Consider the following 17,689-nt stretch of genomic DNA (forward strand, 5'->3'; position numbering starts at 1 on the left):
TGACAGTAGCTGTGCTTTTATACAGCTCTTCAACACTCAATTATACTGGATTGAACTCATACAGCTTACACCTGACAGATGTGACACATGAATGACTGTCTAGGCTTTCTGAAAGCTTATGTAATTTCTCCTGGAACTCTGTGGCTCTTCATCTGAACTCACGAGAGAAAGGCATGCTAGCCTCTGCAGAAATTCATTCCTGTGTGTCAACTGTGCAGTGTAAACTATGTAGAGCAGCTTAGATAGCAGGTTCCCTCCCTGAAGAACATTAACGGATCAGTTTGATTCCTCTGATAATCTGTTAGCTTTTATGGATTTTTTTTCACGAGTGCAACATATCAGATTTATTAAAATAAATTCTGAAATTTGCTGTGGGGTGAATTTGCCCTCCAGTTTCCATAATCATTATAGTGTCAGTAAACGTATTTTTGATTAATTGGGAATTGGTTTCAGAGCTCAGTTTTTTTTCAAATTTATCAAGGGAATTATTATTCAGATTCAGTTTGGTTTATGTCACGATTGCAAGAAATTAATCCTTTTACATGTGACTTGGCTTCCAGCAGGCTGAATCATTGAGTGCAGTATGTTGTAAGCAGTAGGCAATGAAACAAATAATTTCATTGATGTTTAAAACCAGAAATGAGGATTGACCAATGAATCAATTTATAGAGTCATAGAGATGTACAGCATGGAAACAGACCCTTCGGTCCAACCCATCCATGCCGACCAGATATCCCAACCCAATCTAGTCCCACCTGCCAGCACCCGGCCCATATCCCACCAAACCCTTCCTCTTCATATACCCATCCAAATGCCTCTTAAATGTTGCAATTGTACCAGCCTCCACCACATCCTCTGGCAGCTCATTCCATACACATACCAACCTCTGCATGAAAAAGTTGTCCCTGTGGTCTTTTTTATATCTTACCCCTCTCACCATAAACCTATGCCCTCTAGTTCTGGACTCACCAACCCCAGGGAAAAGACTTTGCTTATTTACCCTATCCATGCCCCTCATAATTTTGTAAACCTCAGCCTCCGATGCTCCAGGCAAAACAGCTCCAGCCTGTTCAGCCTCCCCCTATAGCTCAAATTTTCCAACCCTGGCAACATCCTTGTGAATCTTTTCTGAACCCTTTTCAAGTTTCACAACATCTTTCCAATAGGAAGGAGACCAGAATTGCACGCAGTATTCCAACAGTGGCCTAACCAATGTCCTGTACAGCTGCAACATGTCCTCTCAACTCCTGTACTCAATACTCTGACCATAAAGGAAAGCATACCAAACACCTTCTTCACTATCCTATCTACCTGCAACCCCACTTTCAAGGAGCTATAAACCTGCACTCCAAGGTCTCTTTGTTCAGCAACATTCCCTATGACCTTACCATTAAGTGTATAAGTCCTGCTAAGATTTGCTTTCCCAAAATAAAGCACCTCACATTTATCTAAATTAAACTCCATCTGCCACTTCTCAGCCCATTGGCCCATCTGGTTCAGATCCTGTTGTAATCTGAGGTAACCCTTTTGCTGTCCACTACACCTCCAATTTTGGTGTCAGCTGCAAACTTACTAACTATACCTCTTGTGCTCGCATCCAAATCATTTATGTAAATGACAAAAAATTGAGGACCCAGTACTGATCCTTGTGGACTCCACTGGTCACAGGCCTCCAGTCTGAAAACCAACCCTCCACCACCACCCTCTATCTTCTACCTTTGAGCCAGTTCTGTATCCAAATGGCTAGTTCTCCCTGTATTCCGTGAGATCTAACCTTGCTAATCAGTCTCCCATGGGGAACCTTGTTGAATGCCTTACTGAAATCCACATAAATCACATCTACTGCTCTGCCCTCATCAATCCTCTTTGTTACTTCTTCAAAAAACTCAATCAAGTTTGTGAGACATGATTTCCCACGCACAAAGCCATGTTGACTATCCCTAATCAGTCCTTGCCTTTCCAAATACATGTACATCCTGTGCCTCAGGATTCCCTCCAACAACTTGCCCACCACCGACGTCAGGCTCACCAGTCTATAATTCCCTGGCTTGTTTTTACCACACTTCTTAAACAGTGGCACCACGTTTGCCAACCTCCAGTCTTCCAGCACCTCACCTGTGTCTATCGATGATACAAATATCTCAGCAAGAGGCCCAGCAATCACTTTTCTAGCTTCCCACAGAGTTCTCGGGTACGCCTGATCAGGTTCTGGGGATTTATTCACCTTCAACCATTTTAAGTCATCCAGAACTTCCTCCTCTGTAATCTGGGCATTTTGCAAGATGTCACCATCTATTTCCTCTACAGTCTATATCTTCCATATCCTTTTCCACAGTAAATACTGATGCAAAATAGTCATTTAGTATCTCCCCCATTTTCTGTGGCTCCACACAAAGGCCACCTTGCTGATCTTTGAGGGGCCCTATTCTCTCCCTGGTTACCCTTTTGTCCTTAATATACTTGTAAAAACCCTTTGGATTCTCCCTAATTCTATTTGCCAAAGCTATTTCATGTTCCCATTTTGCCCTCCTGATTTCCCTCTTAAGTATATGCCGACTTTCTTTATTCTCTTCTGAGGATTCATTCGATCTATCCTGTCTGTACCTGACATATGCTTCCTTCTTTTTCTCAGCCAAACCCTCAATTTCTTTAGTCATCCAGCATTCCCTATACCTACCAGCCTTCCCTTTCACCCTGACAGGAATATATTTTCTCTGGATTCTTGTTGTCTCATTTCTGAAGGCTTCCCATTTTCCAGCCATCCCTTTACCTGCGAACATCTGCCTCCAATCAGCTTTTGAAAGTTCTTGCCTAATACCGTCAAAATTGGCCTTTCTCCGATTTAGAACTTCAACTTTTAGATATGGTCCATTCTTTTCCATCACTATTTTAAAGTGAATTGGATTATAGTCGCTGGCCCCAAAGTGCTCCCGCACTGACACCTCAGTCACCTGCCCTGCCTTATTTCCCAAGAGTAGGTCAAGTTTTGCACCTTCTCTAGTAAGTACATCCACATACTGAATCAGAAAATTGTCTTGTACGCACTTAAGAAATTCCTCTCCATCTAAACCTTTAACACTATGGCAGTCTCAGTCAATGTTTGGAAAGTTAAAATCCCCTACCATAACTACCATATTATTCTTAAAGATAGCTGAGCTCTCCTTAGAAGTTTGTTTCTCAATTTCCCTCTGACTATTGGGTGGTCTATAACACAATCTCAATAAGATGATCATCCCTTTCTTATTTCTCAGTTCCACCCAAATAACTTCTCTGGATGTATTTCTGGGAATATCCTTCCTCAGCACGGCTATAATGCTATTCCTTATCAAAAATGCCACTCCCCCTCCTCTCTTGCCTCCCTTTCTATCCTTCCTGTAGCATTTGTATCCTGGAACATTAAGCTGCCAGTCCTGCCCATCCCTGGGCTATGTTCCAGGATTACTATCCCAGTCCCATGTTCCTAACCATGCCCTGAGTTCATATGCCTTCCCTGTTAGGCTCCTTGCATTGAAATAAATGCAGTTTAATTAATTAGTCCTATCTTGTCCCTGCCTGCCCTGACTGTTTGACTCACTTCTGTTCTCAACTGTACCAATCTCAGATTGATCTCTTTCCTCACTATCTCCTTGGGTCCCACCCCCTACCCTACCTTACTGGTTTAAATCCTCCCGAGCAGTTCTAGCAAATTTCCCTGCCAGTATATTAGTCCCCTTCCAATTTTGGTGCAATCTGTCCTTCTTGTACAGGTCACTTATACCCCAAATAGTTTCCAATCATCGAAAAATGTGAATCCTTCTCCCATAGACCAGCTCCTCAGCCATGTGATAAGACATAATTTCACATACATCTTGTGCGGCAAGGTTCTTATCTTGATTTGTTGTGAAGCATTGGTTCAAGGTGGGAAACTTCCTAAGACAGGGACAATTTGACTGGGGGGGAAGGAGAAATACACAATCTTTCTTTTGAAAACGAGGGTGATAAGTGGTTCTGACTGAAAAAAGATAGTTATTTAAAAATACCTTTTCTATTTTATTAACACTATGCTAATGCAACATGGTCAATTGGTCTCAAAATCATGTGTGTACTCCTGTGTGTTTTATGTCAGTCTAATAGTTTGGTGTTTTTTATGTACAATGTTTTAACTGGAGCTTACTGCTGCCTACAATCACAACCAGCCAGTACCTGTTTGAATTGCAGTATGTCTGTGGAAATTAAAAGCGAGCATTTAATTATTTTTAAACTTTTAACTTCAACTGTATTGTCATGGATAACAAGATTGTTCCCTCCACCGAAAATATACCTTGCCATCTAACTGGAAATTATAAAAAAAAGTGAAAGCACTTGGCAAGTCACTTAACTGAATGCTCAGGAATGCTATGAAGGATTTTCAATCACGTTATGTTATGCTTGAAATGGAACTCAATGGAAGAAGGTAACCTAGAGAGATCAGCAACAATAAAACCAGTTTCTGAGATCCACCACAATGCCACAATGTATACCTGAAGGCAATGATGCACATGTCTGGTATGATCAAGTGAACCATGGCACTGCAGGCAGCATGGTGAGCACGCAGGTACTTAGAGATCTGTCTCAACTTTTGCACAGATGCTTGAAGCCAAATTATACTCTGGTCACTTTACTGCTCGGTCTCCTTTCCTTTTAGCTTCAGTATAATTTGTACCATCAACCACTATGTTTTTGAAAACAATATAGAATAAATACGGAGTGCATCAGCCAGCATTGCCAACTGTTTCCGATCCTTTATTACTAACTGGCACCAAAAGCATGATGTGGTTGTTTAAAGTTACACCACAAGCATTTTTATAGGGAGCTGGTACTGGATGCCAGACCACTTGCCTGTTTCAGGCTGGATGATTTATTTATTTTTGTAAATTCACTTGTGGGATATGGACATCACTGTCTGGACCAGCATTTACTGTCTGTCTGTAAGTGCCCTTGAGAAGGTGGTGGTCAGCTGTCGTCCATATATAGTGATATATTTCCAAGCCAGAATGGTGAGTTGCTTGGAGGTGAACTTGCACTTGTTCCTATGTGTCTGGTAATCTTATCCTTCTAGATGGAAGTGGTCCTAAGTTTGGAAGGGGCTGTCTGAGAATCATTGAATTTCTGCAGTGCATCTTGTACATACTGCTGCTAGTGACTGTCAGTGGTGGACCAAGTGGGGGTTTGTGGATGTGGTGCCAGTCAAGTGGGCTGCTTTGCCTTAGATGGTGTTAAGCTCCTTGAGTGTTGTTAGAGCTGCACTCATCCAAGTAAGTCGGGAGTATTCCATCACATTCCTGACTTGTGCCTTGAGATGGTAGACAGGCTTTGGGGAGTCAGGAGGTGTGGTATACTTGCCGCAGTATTACTCGCCTCTGACATGTTCTGTTAGCCATCTTTTGTTTATGTTGCAAGTCCAGTTGAGTTTCTAGTCAATGGTAACCCCAACCCTAGGATTTTAATAGTGTGGCATTCGGTGATGGTAACACCATTGAATGTCATTGGAGATATCCATTCCCTGGTATTTGTGCAGCATAAATGTTGGCACTTTTCAACCAAAGTCTGGATATTGTCCAGGTCTTGTTGCATTTGATAATAACCACTTTAGGACCTGAAGGGTTGTAAATGGTGCCGAATATTGTGCACCGGGATCTACGTTCTGACAAAATATGTGAAATATATGGAGCTGAAAGAGCTAGAGAACAAGTTCCCAGAGATTAATGTCCAATGTATGTTCTAGTACTTTGTCCTAAAAAGTGGCTTCAAATGCTGTTGGTGAACAGAATAGCAATGCCATGTCAGAGTAAGATGCTCAGAATACCAGTGAGGAATCAGCATCTAGTAATGCAGTGGAGAAAATTAGATACTAATTTGCCCTACAATTAATCAAATGTAATACATTGCTGATGTCGCTTTGCATTCTAACCAATGAGGCATCAATGCTTTACATAATTTTCTAAGTAAAGTTGGAATAACCTATTGACCCAAGTTTTATGTTCAGTGATAAATCAATGATGCCAGCCAGTTTACTACAATTATACTTTCCCACAGAGTTGTTAATGGGCTCTTGAAATTGAACTTTGTGTGATTAGAAATTCCTTCTGCATGGGATCTCCTAAAGGTTATGTCTGTCCTGTGTGAATTTAGCATACACTAACGCAGCTCCTGAAGCAATCAGATTTAAGATTCTTTACTGAGGTGGGCAGAAACTTAAGTGTCATTTGTAAAACGGGTGCAATGTCAGATCATGTACAGAAAGTGAAATAGGAGAAACGAGGATGGAATTGGGGTTGGAGAGAATGAGGCAACAAAAAGAACAGCTAAAAATCTTGTCCTTCTAGATGGAAGTGGTCCTGAGTTTGGAAAGGGCAGTCTGAGGATCTTTGGTGAATTTCTTCAGTGCATCTTGTAGGTATTACACACTGCTGCTACTGTCCATCAGTGGTGGAGCGAGTATTACTTAAAATCCCCAACAATAATTAAAATTTAACAAAATGAGGGTCCACACTTCTAAGACTTTGATTTTTAATGCCAGTAAGATTGACTGACGGTAACTGTGGTTTATCCTGTGTAAAAAATGTTCTTACACAGGAATAGAAAATCCTGTTTGTCTGCTCATTTCTCACCATTCAGGGCCTCAGGCACACCTTCTGGGTCAAACAACAATTTTCTTGCACTTCTTTCAATGTAGAATGAAGGGTGGCATGGTGGCTCAGTGGTTAGGACTGCTGCCTCTTAGAGCCAAGTTCAATTCTACCCACTGCTGACCAGTTGTGTGGAGCTTGCATATTGGGTGCTCCAGTTTCCTCCCACAGTCCAAAGGTCAACTGGTCAGGTCAATTAATCATATTAATTTGCCCATAGAATTCAGCGATGTGCACGGAAGTTAGATTAGCCAAGGGAAATGCATGGTTATAGGGATAGAATATGGTGATGGGTCAGAGGTTTGGGTGGACTTGTTGGGCTGACTGGCCTTCTTCCACACTGTGGGGATTCTATGAAATAACTCCACTCCTATTGCCAAGTCATGCTTTATTGACACATGGAGAGTATTTGATATTGAGTCAGCTCTCACAGTGAACAGAACCTCTGATATGCCTATTTATATCTGTCAGCCAGGGTTCCCTGATTGGAGAAAGTGAGGACAGCAGATGCTGGAGATCAGAGCTGAAAAGTGTGTTGCTGGAAAAGCGCAGCAAGTCAGGCAGCATCCAAGGAGCAGGAGAATCCTGGAAAAGCGCAGCGGGTCAGGCAGATGCTGCCTGACCTGCTGCGCTTTTCCAGCAACACATTTTTCCCTGATTGGACCAGATTAACAGCTCCAATCAGGGAACTCATATTCTATAAGATTCACCTGGCTGACCTTGTTACAATCATTACAAGTATATTGTATTTGCAGCAAAGTATGTGGAATCTTCCATTACTAAATAAAATTTGTCTATCGCCTCCTTAAATTTAACTAATGGTCCCAGTATCCGCCATACCTGGGGATATGTATTGCACAAATTCACAACCTTTTGAAAGAAGTAATTTCTGTTCACCTCTGTTTAATTCTGCTACCCCACATCCAAAACTGTGGCCTCTCATTCTAGATTGCACCACAGGAGAAAACATCCTATGTCTATTTTGCCAACTCTCTTCAGCATTGTGTGTGTGTATGTGTGTGTGTAAATGTGTGATTAAATCCCACAAGCACTATTGAACCTTTTAAGTCATTGCAGAACTACAATATGTATATTTATGCACCCATGCTGCTATGTAAATAAATCTGACTTCTCTCTGCTAGATTTTGGCATCAGCTGTGGTCACTTGCACAAACTTGTAGTTGACTACAGGGCCTCTGATATCATTTATTCTGATCAAGCTTTAGAATAAGGCATCTAACTGCTATTCTCAGTAATGGCTCAGCCCATAAAGCAGGAACTTCCAAACAGCTTGAAGAGAAACATCCCACTGATTTAAATGGAAATGAAAATGGAGATCATGTGTGTTGGAAAAATAATATAATAAATTTATTGCATGGCACAGAGCAGTCATTAATGCCATTTAAAGGCTGGAAAATTCCATTAAGTTTGAGTGATTCAGTTCTGTAAATAATGTGACCTCTCTGGAGTTCTAAGCATAAATGAGATTTCACGATTGTGTTTTCCTATTGCCATAGAATTTATCACATTTTGCAAGAGAAGTTCCTACACACAGATATGAGGGAAGTTATTTCAAAAATAGCAAATTACAATTTGCAATGATTTTAAAGTTAAGATTTATCAATCTGAATGGGCAGTGATAATGCATTTTGCACTGAGAATTAGTCAACACCAATGACAGATCTTAGCCAATATCACAATGAAAAAGATATGAACACACCATTCACTTTATTGTGGTATGTGGAAATGCAGGCTCAGAGTGCTTACTCTGTTCACTCTGACATTGTAATAGCCATCACACTCCAAAAATGATTCATTCTGAAGACTGATTGATTACCTTTGATCATGCAAAAAGACATTATATAAAATATCCTTTATAGTAATTTTCACTGGTTGGGATCATTCAAAAAGAACAGTATTATGAATTATGCTAACCTCATTCAAGTATAACTCTCGTCCCTGTTCACTATCCTGAAAGATAAAGAAACAATTTTATTGCTTTCTGTTTACTATACTTATCTTCTGTTGGCAGAAACAAAGTGTAGAGTTCAAAATCTTTGATCTGCAGGCAAGTTTAATCATATTCCAGATACTCACATCGGATCTGGCCAATATTCAGAGAGATCCATCCATTTTTAATTTAGTTTGGATTGCCATAGGCTAGATTATTAACTTTTAAAACATATACTTCTATGGCCCAAATTCAAGGGAGCTCTAAAACCACCAGTTTTCAAACTAATTGAGTTAATTTTGTGAGATTTACTTTATCAGTGTTGAAATTGGTCCTTATGGTATTTTCTCTTTCATGAATACGTTCTTGTTTGTAGGGTCACTGTGCACTTACACATTTTGTAAAAAGACATTCCTTTAGAGTAGCAGCTGAACCAGACAATAAAACCTAATGTTATAATGGATATTCTTCACACAAGAATTGAAACTGCTCCATGATAGCTTATCTATAACTCTTGGGTGGGAAACAAATATCGCGATGGCATGAGAGATCTGGTGAAGCAAGTACATTGAGTTCTGACTACTGGAAATAGAAACAGCAGCAGAATGATTACAATATGAATGAAGAGAAAGTGATCGATATAATGAAAGGACTAACTTCACCACGCTGGGTTTGTGTTCCTTTAATCAAACAAAATGTTTACATGACTAATAATTTTGGGCTGCACTGGTTAATTATTTTATGGGTGTGCCCAAAAGAATCCATCTCCCTCCCTGCTACAGCTGAGTTTGTTTTTGCAGAATATTTCTGTAGAGTCCATAGAATGGCCAGTTTCTATTTGTGCTCTTCAAAGCAATAAATATTCAGTTAGTGACAGAATCTTCAATTAAACAGAATGTTCTGCACTTCAAATAGGGAGCAGCTCGTATGAGATTATAAAACACGAGCCGACTAATTTGGAAAATTAGGAGATTTCAGTACCTGTCTTTTCCCATACAAGTTCTAAAGAGCACTTTTTCTAGTGTCTTGGTGGTATGTACCATGAATTGGAAACATTTAGTTTGTTTGTTTGTTTGACAGTGGATGTTAGCAGTGAATGGATGCTGCACGATGTATAACTTTGACGAGATAGCTGAAACCCTGTCTATTGATTGATAACAGTTGATGGGCTAATGCCAACCTGGATAAAAAAAAAGGCTTGAGGACAGAAAGCTCCAAATGGTGGGAGATGGTCAGTATTTTGATTGCACAATGTTACACAATGGTGTTTCCGGAGGAAATTTCATGGATATTGTATTACATAGTACAATTTCAAAATTTACACTTGATATTAAACATATAGATGTTATTGATAGTAAAGATTATGCAAATCATTGACAACATGTGACAGGTGGAATGCAGTCCAGGGAAGTCTTTGTACTGTATTTTGGCAGAAAGGATAGGGAAAGGTAATATAGACTTCATAGTTCAGTTTTAAAATATAAGCAGAGAGAGGGGCATGTGGGTTTGAAAGTGGCAGAACCTCTCAGAGACAACATTAAAAAAAACAATTTAAATTCTTGAGCTTCACAAATAGAGGCAATGCATACAAAATCAGCAAGTTATAGGGAACGGAAATAAATCTGTAATTAAGCTAACCTAGACTTTTGTTCAGTTCAGTCACTACATATGAGGTAGGAAATGTGGAATCTTGAAAGAGTTCAGTGAAGATGTATCCGGAAAGGCATTTTACTATAAGGGCAGCTTGGAGAAACGATGATACGAAGTTAGGTGGACAGGCAGGTAGTACTGAGGAAGTGGGGAGGCTGCAGAAGGATCTAGACAGTTTGGGAGAGTGGTCCAGGAAATGGCTGATGGAATTCAATGTGAGCAAATGCGAGGTCTTGCACTTTGGAAAAAAGAATAAAAGCATAGACTACCTTCTAAACGGTGAGAAAATTCGTAAAGCCAAAGTACAAAGGGATCTGGGAGTGCTAGTCGAGGATTTTCTAAAGGTAAACATGCAGGTTGAGTCTGTGATTAACGAAGCGAATGCAATGTTGTCATTTATCTCAAGAGGGTTGGAATATAAAAGCACTGTTGTGCTACTGAGACTTTATAAAGCTCTGGTTAGGCCCCATTTGGAGTTTTGTGTCCAGTTTTGGTCCCCACACCTCAGGAAGGACATACTGGCACTGGAACGTTCCAGTAAAAAATGAGGTCTGCAGATGCTGGAGATCACAGCTGCAAATGTGTTGCTGGTCAAAGCACAGCAGGCCAGGCAGCATCTCAGGAATAGAGAATTCGACGTTTCGAGCATAAGCCCTTCATCAGGAATAAGAGAGAGAGAGCCAAGCAGGCTAAGATAAAAGGTAGGGAGGAGGGACTAGGGGGAGGGGCGATGGAGGTGGGATAGGTGGAAGGAGGTCAAGGTGAGGGTGATAGGCCGGTGGGGGGGCGGAGAGGTCAGGAAGAGGATTGCAGGTTAGGAGGGCGGTGCTGAGTTGAGGGAACCGACTGAGACAAGGTGGGGGGAGGGGAAATGAGGAAGCTGGAGAAATCTGAATTCATACCTTGTGGTTGGAGGGTTCCCAGGCGGAAGATGAGACGCTCCTCCTCCAGCCGTTGTGTAGTTCGGAAGATGAGACGCTCCTCCTCCAGCCGTCGTGTAGTTTTCTTCCGCCTGGGAACCCTCCAACCACAAGGTATGAATTCAGATTTCTCCAGCTTCCTCATTTCCCCTCCCCCCACCTTGTCTCAGTCGGTTCCCTCAACTCAGCACCGCCCTCCTAACCTGCAATCCTCTTCCTGACCTCTCCGCCCCCACCCCACTCCGGCCTATCACCCTCACCTTGACCTCCTTCCACCTATCCCACCTCCATCGCCCCTCCCCCTAGTCCCTCCTCCCTACCTTTTATCTTAGCCTGCTTGGCTCTCTCTCTCTTATTCCTGATGAAGGGCTTATGCTCGAAACGTCGAATTCTCTATTCCTGAGATGCTGCCTGGCCTGCTGTGCTTTGACCAGCAACACATTTGCAACTGGAACGTTCCAGCAGAGATTCACACGGATGATCCCTGGAATGGTTGGTCTAACATACGAGGAATGGCTGAGGATCCTAGGATTGTATTCATTGGAGTTTAGAAGATTAAGGGGAGACTTAATAGAAACTTACAAGATAATACATGGCTTGGAAAGGGTGGACGCTAGGAAATTGTTTCCGTTAGGCGAGGAGACTAAGACCCGTGGACACAGCTTTAGAATTAGAGGGGGTCAATTCAGAACAGAAATGCGGAGACATTTCTTCAGCCAGAGAGTGGTGGGCCTGTGGAATTCATTGCCGCAGAATGCAGTGGAGGCCGGGACGCTAAATGTCTTCGAGGCAGAGATTGATAGATTCTTGATGTCATGAGGTATTAAAGGCCACGGGGAGAATGCTGGTAAATGAAGTTGAAATGCTCATCAGCCATGATTGAATGGCGGAGTGGACTCGAAGGGCCGAATGGCCTTACTTCCACTCCTATGTCTTATGGTCTTATGGTCTAAACTCCAGTAGTTCTCCTTGGAAGAAAGGTGATTAATAAACGTGAACAGGATTATGAAAGGGTTAGATAAAGTGTGAAAGCAAATTCTATTCCCATTGGCTGATAGTATAAGGAGAAATGGACACAGATTTAAGGTTTTGGACAAGAGACAGGATTGTAGGGAAAAACTGAAAAACTTCTTACATAGTGAATGGTAATGATCTTGAACTCCCTTCCTACGAGGGTAGCAATAAAGAGAAACATTATTGATTTCTAAAGAAAATGGAATGGGCACTTCAGAAAAATGAAATTACTCAGTTTCGGAGATGGATTAAGGACTGATTAGTTGTGTGAGTGAGTCAGTGGTGAGGAGCCTTATGTCAAACACCTTGCATCTTTCTGTCCTTTTATTGGTTGTTTCCCCAGGAATAGCGAGATGAAAGTGAGTGGCACTGTTGTTAGTGCAGGTGGTTGAAAGCTGGTGATTTGTCCTGAGTAAGTGAGTAAACAGTACAGGGACCATGCAGGTTTCATGATGGGGGAGGTGGGGATTTTGCAGCTCGGTAGATGTAGTAGCAGAGATAATGTGAGTGTGAAAAAGCAAAGAGAAATATAAAGCAGATCAGAGAAGGTCATAGTCCTTGTTGTAGTACACTTGGCCATTGCTCCTGATCATGAAGGCTGCATTAACTAGGATGGCAACCTCAAGACAGGTATTCCCAAAGCCTGGTGCTGTGGACTTCTCTGCCAATCCTCTGGGAAAATGATGCTCCTTTTCTGGACTACCCATCTACCAGGAATTCCGGTCTACATTGGACAATCTCAGTGTCATCTCCCATTTGCAGTTATTTTGGGGAAGACTGCCTTTCAATGAGTAGGGCAGCTTTGGAATGCCAACCCTTGTCTGGGTGTACAGCAGCCTTTCAAAGATGATCTGCCCACCAGGGATGCCTTTTTTTTTGACTGATATCTGGTGTGGTGATTTGTTCTGAGAATGGCAGGTGGTAAAATTGAGTGAGAGGGTTGCAATAGTGTAGCAAATGAAGTTAATGAAGCAAATTTGATAAAACAAGTTGAGAGATATGGATAGAGACCTTCCATTTAACTCAACATTACTGACACTTAATGAAAAAGACATAAGTTTCAGCCTTACGATTTTGAAATTAACAAATAACCGCTACAAAGTAAATGTGTTATTACATATTTGAAAATCTGATCTATGTCTTCAAACTGAAGTATTTGTAAAACTCTTCTCAGTTGTTTGCCAATTCCATTATTCAATGATACACCTTGTGTTGAAACACACCATTGTATTGACAATATTTGTATCATCACTTGTATTTATCATCTTAACAAAAATAGAAACTGTATTTCCCAGCATTAGAGACAATACCTTCTTTAATTTGCTGAATATTAAAAAGTAAGCACACACTCTGTCCTTATATACCCCTTATTATATACACGTTCATTGTGAAGGCATATAAGATATCCTTCAAATGGAATATTTCTGCAATAAGATTTAATAGAAAATATTCCTAATACATTGCAATTCTCTGTTTGCTTCCAAAATAATTTGATATTGATTTATTTGAATGAATTTTATTTCTGGAAAGGAGGCATTCAATAGTTAAGATTTCTAAGGACACGTCTTGCACCTACAATTATCAATCGTTTTTAATCATTGCAATTCAGGCATGAGTCAGTCTGGAGCTTAAAATTTCTCAGATTGGGAGAGCTTCTGTTCAGCAGAGATTATCTATAATCTCTTAAAAATGTATTAGTTATTATATTCCATAGAGGTATTTTCCAGCTGATTGTTGAAGAGATTTTTATACTGATCAGGAATGGTGTGTGTACAGAGGTGTCAAACATACTTCTTTTACTCACTGGTAGTATCAAGAATTACCATGGTCAGGTGCAGCACAGCTTTTTGTAGTGCAAAGCTCCATATATTTTGCCCGACAATGGGCCTTTTTTTTTGTAAATATATGTATTATTAGCAATTTTTTTTAACTTTACAAACATAAAATTATTGAAAAATACAATCAATTACAAATATCAGTATAACAAAAAGAAAAAAAACACAAATTACAATACAACTACTGTCTACTAATAATCCAAAACAAACCCGAACTCTATGCAAAGCAACACCAATAAATAAGTAAATAATTAATAGATCAAAAAAAAGAAAAGCAAAAAAAAACACAGAATACAGAACAGCAATGCTCGGCACAAAGTTCCCAAACAAAGGAGTGGGAGCATTGTATATCTACCCATATTAACTCAGGAGACCCCGTCCAGGGCCCAGGGCTCGACGAACCTAACCATCCTGGTCAAACAAACACTCTAGTTAAGATAGCTGACAAAATCTATATCCAAATAACTCAAGTAGGGCTGCCATGTCTTATAAAAATGGCCTGTTGTGTGGTGCACTATATTTGTAAAAGGTCCAAGGGAATGTGCTCCATAATTAATTTCTGCCATCCCAGGAAGCCCGGCAGGTTCTCAGAAACCCAGTTCATCAGAGTATTCTTCCGTGCACAGTATGCAAGAATATTAAATAGTTTTTTTTACCATGCCAGTCTAAAGATGGTAAATTCGGTAGACCTAAGAGGAGAGATATCGCGTCTACTTTGACTCCAGTCCTCAATACCGTCCCTGTCTCTCCCTCCCTGTCTCTCCCTGTGGCATATCCAGAAGCAATGGGTAAGAGTACCTACACTTATTTTACATTTGGGCATACTGAAGATGCCCCTTTTTTAAACTTCGCCAGACGGTCCAGTGCCAGATGAACCCTGTACAGAACTTTTAACTGTGTAGCACATGTCCTATTACAGATTGAGATGTTTCGAGCATTCCCCCATATGTTCTCCCCATGTTTCAGAAGAGATCTCCACTCCTAGCTCTTGCTCCCAGACCTCACATAACCAGTTAATATTCTGCTAGGCCCTGCTACCCAGCAGGCGATAGAGGGCACTAACTGAAAGGGTGCTTGTGGAACATAGCACTAACCTCTCTGTATCGGGCTTATAGGGCTTAGTGAGAAGCGTAGTCTTCTTCTGGATGAAATCCCTATCCTGAAAAACACAGAAAAGAATGCTACTGGGCAACCCGTATTTGTGGCTCAGTTGCTCAAAAGACATCATAACCTCTCCCTCAAACAAGTCTCCCAAACTAGAAACTCCTCTCGCTGCTCATAGTTTGGACCCTGAGTCTATCATCCCTGGTTGGAACTATAGGCATAAGTGGCGAAGTCTTGGATTGGCAACCCTCACCCTCATGCAATGACCTCCCCCATGCCTTGACTCTACTAATGACAATGGGGTTCCGTCAGTGGTCCATAACTGTCCTCATCTTATCCATGAACAACAAATTAATAAGAGGGCACTTTGCCTGGGAGGCCTCAATATCCAGCCATATTGAGTTTTCTAACCATATTGAGTAAGGATTGTTACCTACCCAATCGCAGACAAAGGACAGCAGGGAACTCAATTGATACCTCCTGATGTCTGGGAAATCTACTCCTCCCCCTCCTTGAGGCAATTGCAATTTAGTAAGTTTGGTAAGGGACTACAATGGGCCTTTAACTAAGTCAGAGAGATTGCATCAACTAAACATTTCTCATATCACTTTGATGTAATCTTCCCACTTTGTGACCATAAGGACTAATCCATTGACAGCTTTGTGCTGTTGAGTTTACACTAATTAAATACTAGGTTAAGATCCTTATTCAAGCTCATTTCACAGGGAACCTTCACAGCCAGTCGAATGAGGAGACCTTCATCACCTCGGAATGAACAAAATTAGAACCGACCTTCCAGAGTCAAAGGCAATGTGCTGACTCACTTCACCATTAATGTCCTCTATCTGGAATGCTCTTACAGTGATTTTAATTTTTTCTGCAGATTGCACCAGACTTTTATTTTACTTGAAGAGTTAATGACCAATTCTCATGTTTCTGCTCAAACTTCACAGAGAAGGGTGCAATGATATTGGCAGGCACTGCCAGGATGAGTGCTTTGCCCAGGCAGCATCTGCATCGTTTGATTCAGTGGGGCCTTCTTTTGGGGGCTTTCCAAACATGAGTAAGGATCGGCTCTTAAAGGACTGATCATAGGCACTGATGGAAAAGCACGTGGCTACATGTTGGGAAAGACAGCGGCTTACGTGATAAATGCATGAGCCATTGACCTCAAATTTCCCTGAGGCCTGAGCTGCTTTCTTGGAGTGAATAGGCTGTCAGGTACAAGGTGGAAACTGAAGTTGTTGGCAAGACAATGCAATTCCTCCTGGGAACTACAGCAGGCAGAAGTTCTGAACATCCCAGATGAGGACATTATATAAAGGAGATGTGTTCAATGGATGTTGTTGCCCACTGGAATGCTTGCATGCCCAAACCTCCTATGTACCCATTATACATAACATACTGTACAAACACCTGGAAAATATCAACATCCAGATAAACTGTCAGGGAGCAAATGGAGACTGGGTGTTGGTTTGTAAAGAAAGCCTATAGGCAGCATTGGGTAAGCCGCACCTCTTATAAAGGAGATGTTACATAATTGCAGTTTCTGTCACAGCTGCCCTGTGTATTTTTAGCCTGCAGAGATAATTTCTTTGGTCAAGTTCTGTTAACTCCATTACTGCTTACACCACTGGTTTGGAAGATATTTTCCCTTTTTATTCACAATTTAAACACTAAGCAGCTACAGCAAATGTTAGAGATTCATCAGAACTGAGAGTACAAATACCCATTGGCACAATTGGGTCTATTTTCACATTGAACATTTTGGATTATTACCCCACAAGCTAATCCATTCATGAAATTTGAAATAAATCCATTCCTTGTGTTTTTTAAAATAAGTGTTGGAATTGTGTTCAGGAAGAAGAGCCAGCGAGGCTTTGATCAGTTTTATTCTGACATTACAGTAACCTTGATTGAAAACCAATGACAATGTGTCTTGCAAACATTCTTTGCCTGAGTGTTCCCTTCCTATTAACCCAGATTACTTCAGAATGGTGTCTTTCCTTCCCTAGTCCTATGAATGCTTCATGTTTGCTACCCCCAATCTGTGTTCTTCCATTTTCACCACAAAAGGCAGCAGATTTGACAGCTGCATGTTCTATGCCTTTAGTCTACAACTCTCTAGCTCAAGCTTTGGATGTGCCTTGTAAAATGTAATGTATCTATTGGTTCCAGCTGACTGATCTGCTGTAAGCTTCTAACATTCTGTAAATGTGTTTCCAGAAATTGAAGATTATCTGCTTTTATGTCCCTGTTGTTGCCAGAGCCATTAGGGGTCATGTTGTGTCAAATATCTTTCTATTGCTTTCCTCTTATTAATTAATTCTCTTGTGGATTGCAGAGGGCTGTTAATGCTGAGTCATTAAGAATACTGGAGACTGGGATAGATTTCTTTTAATCAGAAAGGTAAGGGTTATAGGGAAAAGGTAGGGAAATGGAACTGAGGATCATCAGATCAACCATGGCCTCATTGAATGGAGACAGGCAGGAGGCTGGAAAAACACAGCAAGCCAGGTAACATCAGGAGGTGGAGAAGTCTAGGGTGTAACCCTTTATACCTGAAAC

The sequence above is a fragment of the Hemiscyllium ocellatum genome, chromosome 3, assembly GCF_020745735.1.
Source record: "Hemiscyllium ocellatum isolate sHemOce1 chromosome 3, sHemOce1.pat.X.cur, whole genome shotgun sequence".
NCBI classification, from domain to species: Eukaryota; Metazoa; Chordata; class Chondrichthyes; order Orectolobiformes; family Hemiscylliidae; genus Hemiscyllium; species Hemiscyllium ocellatum.